The following is a 10,808-nucleotide window of genomic DNA, read 5'->3' as shown; positions in this document are numbered from 1 at the left end:
CCAGCTACTTTCATCTCCAGAGCTGTTTCTACCTGGTCTATTTTCATTGCCCAAGATGAGCGTGAAAAGGGAAGCGAATATAAATGGGGAAATGTGCATTAATTTTTCAGAGCTGTTTCCAACAGCACATGCTGCATCCGAGCAAAGGGTTTGCAATTAGCATTGGTGAGAGCTGCTGGAAACACCCAGTGAGGGCTGAGCAGGTCATCCTAGACCCACATCACAAAGCACCCGGCCACCCTGACTGCTTCCTTTTGCTGCAAAGAACAGGGAAGCACCACGAGAGCTCACTCCTTTATTGCTGTTTTTATGTAGGGGGGTTATACAGAGTCTGGCACTACTCTGGTTTCAAAGCTGGGCTCTGTGGAAATCCAAGTGTTGAACCCACATGGAAATCCGGAGCAGAGGCAGCAGGAGGCGCAGGGCCTGGCTCACAGGGAGAGCTGCAACAGCTCTGCCAGGAACAAAAACCCAATTCAGCTCCAGTCCTGCTGCTGCCAGCATCAGGGTGTGCCTCCACGGGAAGCACCGCATTGCCCTCCCAGCGCCCGCTGCTCCCACTGCTAATTTTGCTGTACCTTCAAGCGCTGGATTTTAATTAAACGTATTCCAGTGCCAATTCGAGTCTCCATCCCAAGCCCTGCATGTGTATTAGAGTGGGGAAACAGAGAGCAACCCTGCATTTGGAGAGGGGAAAAAACTCCTTGTTCCAGGATCACCGCTGCTGTTCAAAGCGACTGTGGGGGCCAGGATGTGGGGCAGGGCAGGAATTTGGGGCAGCAGGCAGCATGCTGGATTCCCTGTAACAGGGGCTGAGGCTGACTCTGGCTGCTGTCATCTCCAAGCTGCCAGCAGAGCTTTCCTGAGGTTTCAGGCACAGCTTATGCCCTCCCTGCTGCCCCCAGTTCTCCTTTTGCTGCTGGGACTTTCACTCTCTTGGGGGTTTTCTTTTGAAATGTCAGCCTGGAGTCAGTTCCCATCACTGATGCCCCCTCTGAGCTGCTTTGGCTCCCACACAGAGGCAGTGGGGAGGGATGTGGATGGCTGTGATGGCTGCAGGGATGTCGTGTTTGGGGGGCAAGCAGCATCAGCCCTGCGCCTGGGCAGCTCTCTGTGTCACAGCAAGGACACGTCCCCTGCAGCACGTTGCCCACAGCTCCCGAGTCACAAAACACGGCTGTTTCCCAGCAAAGCCAGAAGCTGTGGCCAGCCCTGCAAAGGGAACTGCATCCCAAGGCTCTCGCCATTCCTGTTTGCCCCAATCCTGGACACCCCAGGAGGGCACGGACATTTCCCGGCTGTTCCGTGCTCAGGCAGGCGCTGCAGCTCTGCTGCTTCACTTGGAAGCTGACACAAGCTGGGCTCTGTGCCCCTTTTAGAGAAAGCCCTGACCTAGATTTCACTGCCCACTGCAAAGCTGTAGCTGTCGCTCCTCCCTGCAGCTGGAAAGGGCCCAGTGGAGCAGTCCTGGCTCGCGCTTGTTAAGCTGGTGGCTATTAGCCCTGCAGGGAACGAGTCTGCACGGGCTGATGGGCCCCCGTCACATTTTGCTCCTGTTTCCCAGGCACTGCTGGAGCTCACTGCTCTGCAGGAGGCCACCCTGATGTTGCAGTGAAGCTCTTGCCCCCCCCTGCTCTCCCCATAGCCACGTCCCCATCCATCCATCCTTCCATCCATCCGTTAATCCAACGACTGGTACTCCCACCCACCCATCCATCTGTCCCTGTGTCCGTCTGCCCATCCATCCATGTGTTCTCCCACTCTTCCATCCACCCACACACCAGGAGCAGAGCAGGTGCTACCATGCTGTCCCCATGTCCCCACTGCAGCTCCCCGGCAATCTGTCCCACTTGGCCTCCTTTTTGGCCACAGTCCTTCCTTGGTTGGCTCTAAGCTGCTTGCTATCCCCCATACCAGGCTGGCATTTACATGGGTGCATTAACCATGCATCTAAAAAAGCCCCAGAGTGCTTCAGGTGGGAGAGATCCGCGTCCTTCAGCCCATCTTTGGCAGCACTGGGGCCATGGGCTGGCAGTGATGGTGACATTCCTCTTTCCCAAACCAACCCCTGCCCCTTGCATGCTGAGGGGCTTCGCCCTGCCATCCCCGTGTGCTGCCTTCCTCTTTTCTCAGCACCCAAAATAACCCTGGGGCTGCAGCAGGGGGCTGCCAGAGGTGACACTTCCTCTTTCTGAAACATCACTGGGGAAGGGATGGAGTGGGAGGGGATGCAGGCACGGCTGGATCCCGATTTTCCCTGCTGTGTTGGGAACCCCCAGCTGGCAGCCAGGCTGTCCCATCGGATCCCCCTTGCTTCTGAATATTGAGCTTCTCCCTGATCCCATAGAAGGAGTGCAGGACCGGGCTAGAAACAGGTTTTAGCTTCTCTCTTCTGGGGCTCGTTTCACACCTCCTCCGGGAAACAGAGCCTTAATTTCTGTCCCCTTATCATGGCTCACGTGGCTGCCCTCAGCCCCAAAACAGCCCTGGGGCTGCATGGGGATTGCCTGAGCACTATGTCCCCACTATGGGTTTTCTCCCTTTTCCCCACCACGTCACACTTTCAACTACTTCACACCACTCCTCTCCACCCCCAGCACTGGGAATTCCCCTGACAGCATTTGGGGCAACACTGCAGTGGGGATTGCCCCTCTCCAGCTCTACAGAGTCAGCCCTGGAGTCCCCACTCCTACGGTCCCTTGTTCCATAGTCCTTGTACACCCACAGGGCTCTGCTCGCCATTGGCACCATGCACTGCCATGGGGCAGTGGGCACCTGAAGGGTGGAATGTACTCCCATGGTTGCACCGCATGCTCAGGACCTCACAGTGCAGGGCATCATGGCCAGCCCTGCAGCATCCCATCGGGACATAGGCTGGAAATCCATTCCTCCCCTCTTCTGCCTGATTTCCCCTGCTCTGCTCTGCCCAGGGCTGTGTCCCATCCCTCTCACCTCACCCTGGGACCCATCCGGTACCATCTGCTGCCTGCAAACCCTCTGCTCCCTAAGCTGCTCTAATCCCTCAGATCCTATCTGTGTCGTGGTACGAGCTGGCAGCCCTGGGCATCTCCCCCAGGGTTGTGGGGATGAGAACCCAGGGGTTTGGTGACGTTACCCCACCATTGGTGAGGGAGCGGTGATGGAAAACGCAGAATGCAGGATTGATGCAAAATGCAGAATGGATGCATTTGGGTTCTATGTGGTTTTCCAAGAGAAGAAAGAGGGATAAAATGTGCCCAGAGCCTCTCCAGCTGCTCCCCACTCCCTGCCCAGTCACAGGGTGAGCTGTGTGCCCCCAGCAGAAGAACACAACCCCCAGAATGTGGCTTGGCAGGAGAAGAAAGGGGGCAGGGGAGTGGTGTGGGACCAGGGGGGGCCTTCCTGGAGGGTGTGGGGTGGGAGGAAGTGCTGCAGACAGCTGCACAACATCTGGCAGCACTCGGCCCCCCGGGATCCCAAGGTTGCAGAGCGGGCTTCCTGCCCCCCCACTGCCAGATGTGCCCCCCGCATCCCACCCTTCCCTCCAGGCCGTGCCCCACACCTGTGTCCCGCTCTGCCCCGCTGCTCCCATGTCCTCCTGGCCCCACAGCGCCCATGGGAAAGGCGGCCCCATCACCTCCACCACCTCCATCCTTCCATCCTGGAAAACCCACCCACAGGAGCCACGGCCCCAATTCAGAACTGGTTATGGCTGTGGGGTTTGGCCATGGCCCCGTGCCTGGGATATGGGGTTTGGCCGTGGTGTGGGGAGCGCAGAGTGCCAGCCCTGCCCACCAGCAGCCCCCAGCCCCACAGCGTGTGGCTGGATGGTCCCTGACCCCGATCCCATGGGGCCTGACCCTGCAGAGCGCCGGGTGAGGTTGGAAGGAAGGGATGAGCCCCAGGCAGCAAAAATAGCCTCTGTCCTTCAGGATCGCTTCATGGGATTAAAAATAGCGGTGTTCCCAACAGCAACGCTCAAGGGGACGCGGGCAGAGGGGACAATTGGCTTTAGAGTCCTTGGTACCACCATGAGAGGGTGGTGCAGGATAAAATCCAAAGGAAAAGGGTCTGTGTCCCCATCTGGGAGCTGGGAAAAACCTTAGGAGTGGGGCTGGGGCGCAGACAAAGCCCTGACCGCATTATGCTGGGATGCATAGGGGATGTGGTGCTCCCCCCGCACCCCTGTGCCCCGTGGGGCCGCGCTCCTGGCTCCCTGGGACCGGTGGCTGGGATCGCTCCCACGGCCGGGGAGCGGCGGAGGTGGCGGCTCAGCCTCCGGAGGCAGGAAGTCGGCACTCGGGGTATGCGGGGACACGGGGACAAGGGGACGTGGGGAAACAGGGACGTGGGGACACGTGGACACGGGGACACGGGGACATGGAGATACAGGGTGCACAGAGAGCCGCAGGGATGCTGGCCCGGTGGGACACGGGTGACATCTGGAGCCCAGTTTGTCCTTTGGGCGAGCGCTGCTGGATCCTGTGCCAAAAGCCCTCGCAGCAGCACTCGTCCCCATTTCCACTGCTCCCCTACGGGTGAGCTGCACGGCTCCTTCCAGTGCCGCAGGGAAGTGGCACCGACGGCAGGATCCGGTGTCCCGATGTCCCCGTGTCCCGATGTGCCATTGTTCCTCCCCCTGCCATGTCCCCAGCACAGCACTGACTGCAGGGTCCGGCGTTTCCCCTCCTGCTCTCTCCTCTCTGCTCCCCTCCCCTCGGGGCCTGGGAGCCGCTTTTCTTTCTCTCCGTGTTTTCTTCCCACGTTTCCGCTCGCCATGGCAGCGCTGCGCTCTGCACAAGGTCTGCTCGGAGGGAGACCTCCTCCTCTTCCTCCTCCTCCTGCTCCTGCAGCAGCAGTCCTGGGCAGGGTGCAGGGGACAGGAGCTGCAGCAGTGACGGCATTTCAACAGGACCATTGCAAAGGAGAAATCTCAGCTTCTTCCCTAAAGCTCAGAATGTGGGGCAGGCATTTTGCTTCCATCCCATAACGGGAATGGGATGGGAACAGCCCCAGACACCTTCCAGCCCCGCGGGGGGACACTGGCACTCGGTGTATCTCCGAGCATCCCTGAGAGTGTGTGCATGGAGCGTGGGTGCCCACGGTGTGTGCCTTCACCTGCACTGTGGGCCAGCTCTGGGGGGACATGGGCTGGGGACACGGGATGTGGACATGGGGTGGAGCCACGGCCATGGAGAGGGGATGGCTCTCCCTGGGCATTATCCAGCCCCAGCCAGGCATTATCCAGCTGATCCCCCTCACAGTCCCTAAATCCCTTATGGGGGTTACAACCAGCAGCTGCCAGCCCTGATCCCAGGAGACCCTCCGTGCCCCCGCTGTGCTCACATATGGTGAGACTGGAGCCCCCTGCACCCCTGCTCCCTTCCCCCGGCCCCAGCTCCGTGGCCGGGACATGAAAGCAGGGCTGGGGCTCGCTGCCCTCCCACATCCTTCCCTGCAAATTCCTCTCCCTCCTTCATCTCTCCGGGGGTGCCCGGCTGCGCTTATCACCACCGTGGAGAGGGCCGGAGGAGACCTTCGCATTTTCCCCTCTGTTATAAATAGCATGAGATTTATTTTCTGGCAGCATGGAAAGCCCCCGGGGCGTAAGAGAGGAAGCAGACGGGCTGGGTGGGGGGCGGGCAGCGGGGGGAGAGTGAAAAGGGCAGGAAATAACCCCCCGGCTGCAGCGGCCCCGCAGAGGGGAAAATGCTTCGATGCAAACAGAGTGTGGTTAATATGGAAACTCCCAGGGCAGAGCCGTGCTGCCCTGTGTCCTGCTGTCCAGCCCTCAGCCGTTTCCTGCCCCCTGCCTGGACACCCACCCAGCACACAACCCCCACCCGGGGGGATGAACATCTCCGGCCCCACTTTATACAGGAGGAGATGGGGATGCTCACGGACCCCCCCAGCCCACGGCCTTCCCCGCTGGGCCGTTCCTTGGGTTTGCCCATGACCCCCGCTCAGAGGCCGAGCGCTGTGTGAATCACAGCAGCCCGCTCCATAAATGGCTGCAGCTGCTTCCCAGAAGATGCTCTCAGCGACCCCAACCTCACCGTGCTCCCCCGCTGCCCCCCTGCCCACCCCCCTGATGTCCCTCTGCCACCCCCTGCCCCCTCCCGTAGGACACAGCGCCTCGCATCCCTCCCTTGGTGTCACACCCCACTGACCCCAGCCGCCCCCGGTGACCTCCCTGTGCCGTCGGGGGGGGGGGGGAGGGGGCTGTTCCTATTTCCTGGGGACGTTGGGTCACAGATTTTCCCCCTTCCCCAGTCCCTGTGTTATCGGCCCCGCGATGATTTCCTCCCTGCCCACCCACCTGCTTATTTTAGCCTCTTCTTCCTTCCTCCCAGCTGCTCTCCAGCCCCGCTCCGTCCCTGCACCCCCCAGCCCTGTGCCCCCCCAGCCCCAGCCTGCCCGCAGAGCCTCTATTTAAGGCACGATCTTTAAATTGAAGCCTGTAGCCACCGTTCAAAGCTCCTTGGCTCTCTGTCCCGCTCCTGTCCTCTGCCTGAACTCTACTGCCAGCCCCACTGCCTGTGCCCCCCCAGAAATATTTGCTGGCTTTCTCCAAGGCGAAGCACTTGGCAGCGAACCCTCATCTCATGAGTGACAGCCTCACACCCGGCGTCCCTGCATGCAGAGAGGGTCCTGGCATGGGGACATCCGCAGGGCCGGGAGGTGCTGGCAGTGATTTATGGCAGCCAGCGTCCCCGTGTCCTTCAGGAATGCATCCCCTCAGTGATGTCCCCGGGGGAGGACGCAGCCCCCAGAGCTGCTGCACGACACTGGCACGGAACAGTGGGGACATGGAGACGTGGGGACATGGAGACACAGGAACACGGGGACAGAGGGACGTGGGACATGCTCCCCAGCGGCCTCACCCCATCCCCAGGTTTGGAACACAGCAGTGCTGGCACACAGGGGACATATCTGCTGTCCCCACCCAGGCACGGTGCCGAGCTCAGTGCGCCTCGCATGGCCGCAGCACAGGTCTCTGCGTGGTGACAGGGACGAGTGGCTCAGGCGCTGTTTCCAAGGTAACCCCGGATGAGCGCGGCCTCCGCATCCCTGCGTGCCCCCGCAGATGGAGGAGCCTCCGGGGGCCTGGCTGCAGCGGGGGCTCAGTGAGGGCAGCAGGGCTGGAGGCAGGGCTGACTTGTGGGGACAGCATAGGGATGGGGTGGGATGGGATGGGATGGGGTGGGATGGGATGGGATGGGATGGGATGGGGTGGGATGGGATGGGATGGGATGGGATGGGATGGGGTGGGATGGGGATGGGGATGGGGATGGGGATGGGGTGGGATGGGATGGGATGGGGTGAGATGGGGTGGGATGGGATGGGGTGGGGTGGGATGGGGTGGGATGGGGTGGGATGGGATGGGATGGGGTGGGATGGGGTGGGATGGGATGGGGATGGGGTGGGATGGGATGGGATGGGATGGGATGGGATGGGATGGGATGGGATGGGATGGGATGGGATGGGGTGGGATGGGGTGGGATGGGGTGGGATGGGGTGGGATGGGGTGGGATGGGGTGGGATGGAATGGGATGGGATGGGATGGGATGGGATGGGATGGGGTGGGATGGGGTGGGATGGGATGGGGTGGGGTGGGATGGGATGGGATGGGATGGGGATGGGGTGGGATGGGGTGGGATGGGGTGGGATGGGATGGGGTGGGATGGGACGGGATGGGATGGGATGGGGTGGGATGGGGTGGGATGGGATGGGATGGGGTGGGATGGGGTGGGATGGGATGGGATGGGATGGGGTGGGATGGGGTGGGATGGGATGGGGTGGGGTGGGGTGGGATGGGATGGGATGGGATGGGATGGGGATGGGGTGGGATGGGGTGGGATGGGATGGGGTGGGGATGGGACGGGATGGGATGGGATGGGGTGGGATGGGGTGGGATGGGATGGGATGGGGTGGGATGGGGTGGGATGGGGTGGGATGGGGTGGGATGGGATGGGATGGGGATGGGGATGGGGTGGGATGGGGTGGGATGGGGATGGGGATGGGGATGGGGATGGGGATGGGGATGGGGATGGGGATGGGGATGGGGATGGGGATGGGGTGGGATGGGGTGGGATGGGGTGGGATGGGATGGGATGGGGTGGGATGGGGTGGGATGGGATGGGATGGGGATGGGATGGGGATGGGATAGGATGGGGATGGGGATGGGGATGGGGATGGGGATGGGGATGGGGATGGGGATGGGGTGGGGATTGGGATGGGGATGGGGATGGGATAGGATGGGGTGGGATGGGGATAGTGGCAAGAATGGGGATGGAGACAGGAATGCAGACAGGGATGGAAGCAAGGATAGGAACAAGAATGGGGACAGTACTGAGTGTGAGGAGGAGGGATGGGGAAGGAGAAAGGTGTGAGACATCCCTGCACTTCTGTTCCCAGCACAGCCATCCCCTGGGAGCGGGTGTGTGCGGCACATCCCAGAGATGGGACCCTGGGGACGTGGGGGATCAGGTCAGGGTGTTCCGTCCTCCTGTGGGCTGGACCCGGGGCACCTCCCATGGAGAACACCAGAAATAGGAGCTGTGGGTCCCCACCCAGCTGTGGGCATGGGGCCAGGGCTTCTCACCCCGGGGACGCCCATATTGGAGCCCATCCCTGAGCCTCTCCTGTTCTGCAGAATGGGCTGTGCTGGAGTCCGCCTTGAAGTGATGGTCCCAGCACAAAGCTGTGGGGCTGAGTCCAACCCTTACCACCTAGAGCCGGGGTCACATCACCTCTCCCTTCCCCGTCTGCTTTGCTGTGCTCTCACACACACGGAGAGCCCCTGGCCCATTGGCAGCAGCTATTTCTTATTACAATACGTTCCGGTCCATTGCCCACAAGATCTGCATCCCAGGGACCTATGTGACTAGGAATTAGATTCCTCTCTGTTAATGAGTTTATGCTGGTAAAGGGCTCTGAAGATGAGAAGCTCTGTGTAGGAGCTGAGCCTCATCTGTGTTATTGATCCCACTGCAACGTGGATCTCCAGTGTAAAACCTTCCAAGCCCAGAGGAGGTGGTGGGGAAGGAGAAGTCCCCAAGGAGTGACATGTGGCTCCTGGATGCTGCCAGGAGACCCACACCCACCAACCTCTGCTTTAAGCATCTGCACTATTGCTCATTCAGCCTTATTATAGGGCTGGTATCTCCGAGCTCATGTAACAGGACTGTAAAGGCAAAATCCCCCCATTAAGGAGCGGGGAAAATGTTCTGAGTCCTGCTCAGCTCCTAGCAAACAGAGCTGTCATCCCTGCAAATAACGAGTGGTTAATTACAGCATCCGCCAGCGAGTGAAGATGGGATAAAATTGCTTCAGGTTTATTGTACTTGGCAAATCCCCCCTTTCAGTAAATAATTGCTGCACTGTAACGAGGCTCCTTTAATTAAATTAATTAATTTATTCTTGGCCTTTCGTAAGACTTCAGATGCTTCTTTTCTTTAAGAAGGAGTAAACAGCCTCGTGCTGTACACACAGGGCATCATCAGGTTGGGATGCGATGGCTTTAGATGGAAACTGGCTCTTCCTCCTGCCTCCACAGATGCTGTGACCGTGGCACACCTGCATGGAACCTCCTGCTGCCCAGCATGGGAAACTGGGAAGCCATTCATGGTGGTAGAATGATGGAGGTACCCACGCCATGGAGGTCCCTGAACCATGGAAGTCCCCAGGTTGTGGAGATCTCCAAGCCACAGAGACCCCCAGGCCATGAAAGTCCTCAAGCCATGGAGGTCCCCAGCCTGGGGAATTTGGCAATTTCCCCAATTAAGCGCTAGGTAACAATGGAACCATGTAAGTACCCAAGACAGGGAGGACCCCAGGCCATGGGGGGGACCTCAAACCATCCTCAAGCCATGGAGGTCCCCTAGTTGTGGAGATCCTTGAACCCTGGAGGTTCCCAGGCCCCGGAGGCCATGGCCATGGTGGTGCTGTGGGTCTGTCCCCCGTGCAGGAGCTGCAGGAAGCAGTTGGAGCTTTTGTTTGGCTCTGCTGGCAGCAGCTGCGTTGGATGTCCTTGATGGGCTGTGCAGCCCCATCCCAGCAGTGGGTAACAAAGAGCCAAACCCAAGCAGGCGAGCGTTGGGTGCCGGCGCTGCCTCATGCGTGGGGAGGATTTCCTGCTGGCCCAGGGCACGCTGCCCCTTGGCCTCGACCCCTCCCAGCCCCACATGTTTGGGAAACGCCTCCTGGCTGCCGCCCTTGTTTCCCACGCAGCCCCCCCTCCCAGCAGCGCTGCGGTGAGATGATGGGAGAGCAGCTGGGGTGGGAGCCGAGAGAGAGGTGATGTGCTGAGACCAGAAGGTGGGAGGGGAACTGGGAAGGGTGGCCACCAGAAGGGCACCAAAGGGGGCTGCCTTCCTGCTGCAGCCGTGGGAAGGCACAGTTCGCCTGGCAGAGCACCGCTTTGTCCCTCCCTGCTGTTCTGGTGGGGAGGAAATGATGCTGCTTTCCCCGAGTTCAGCCATCCCTGCTCCCACCAAGGGGAGGAACCCTGCTGGGCCGTGTCCCGATTAGTGTGGGACCGCACACCTTCCCTCTGAGCTCCACAGCTTTGCCCTGAGCTTCCCTAAAAGGGCAGCTGTGCCACCCGTGGCTGCAGGTCCTTCCAACGGATGCCACCATCCTTCTGTGAAATCCTAATGCCCTTCCAGTAGATCCCAAGACCTTGCCATGAAATCCTAATGCCCTTCCACTCAATTTTAGCCCCCTTCCATGAAATCCTAATGCCCTTCCGATAGATCCTGTTGTCCTTCCCCAGTTCTCCCAGTGGCTCCTTGGCCCTGGTGGCTGTGGGAAGGGGATGCAGGGAC

Source organism: Tympanuchus pallidicinctus, unplaced genomic scaffold (genome assembly GCF_026119805.1).
Source record: "Tympanuchus pallidicinctus isolate F22 unplaced genomic scaffold, pur_lepc_1.0 scaffold20, whole genome shotgun sequence".
In the NCBI taxonomy this organism is placed as follows: Eukaryota; Metazoa; Chordata; class Aves; order Galliformes; family Phasianidae; genus Tympanuchus; species Tympanuchus pallidicinctus.
This window is presented reverse-complemented; position numbering follows the sequence as displayed.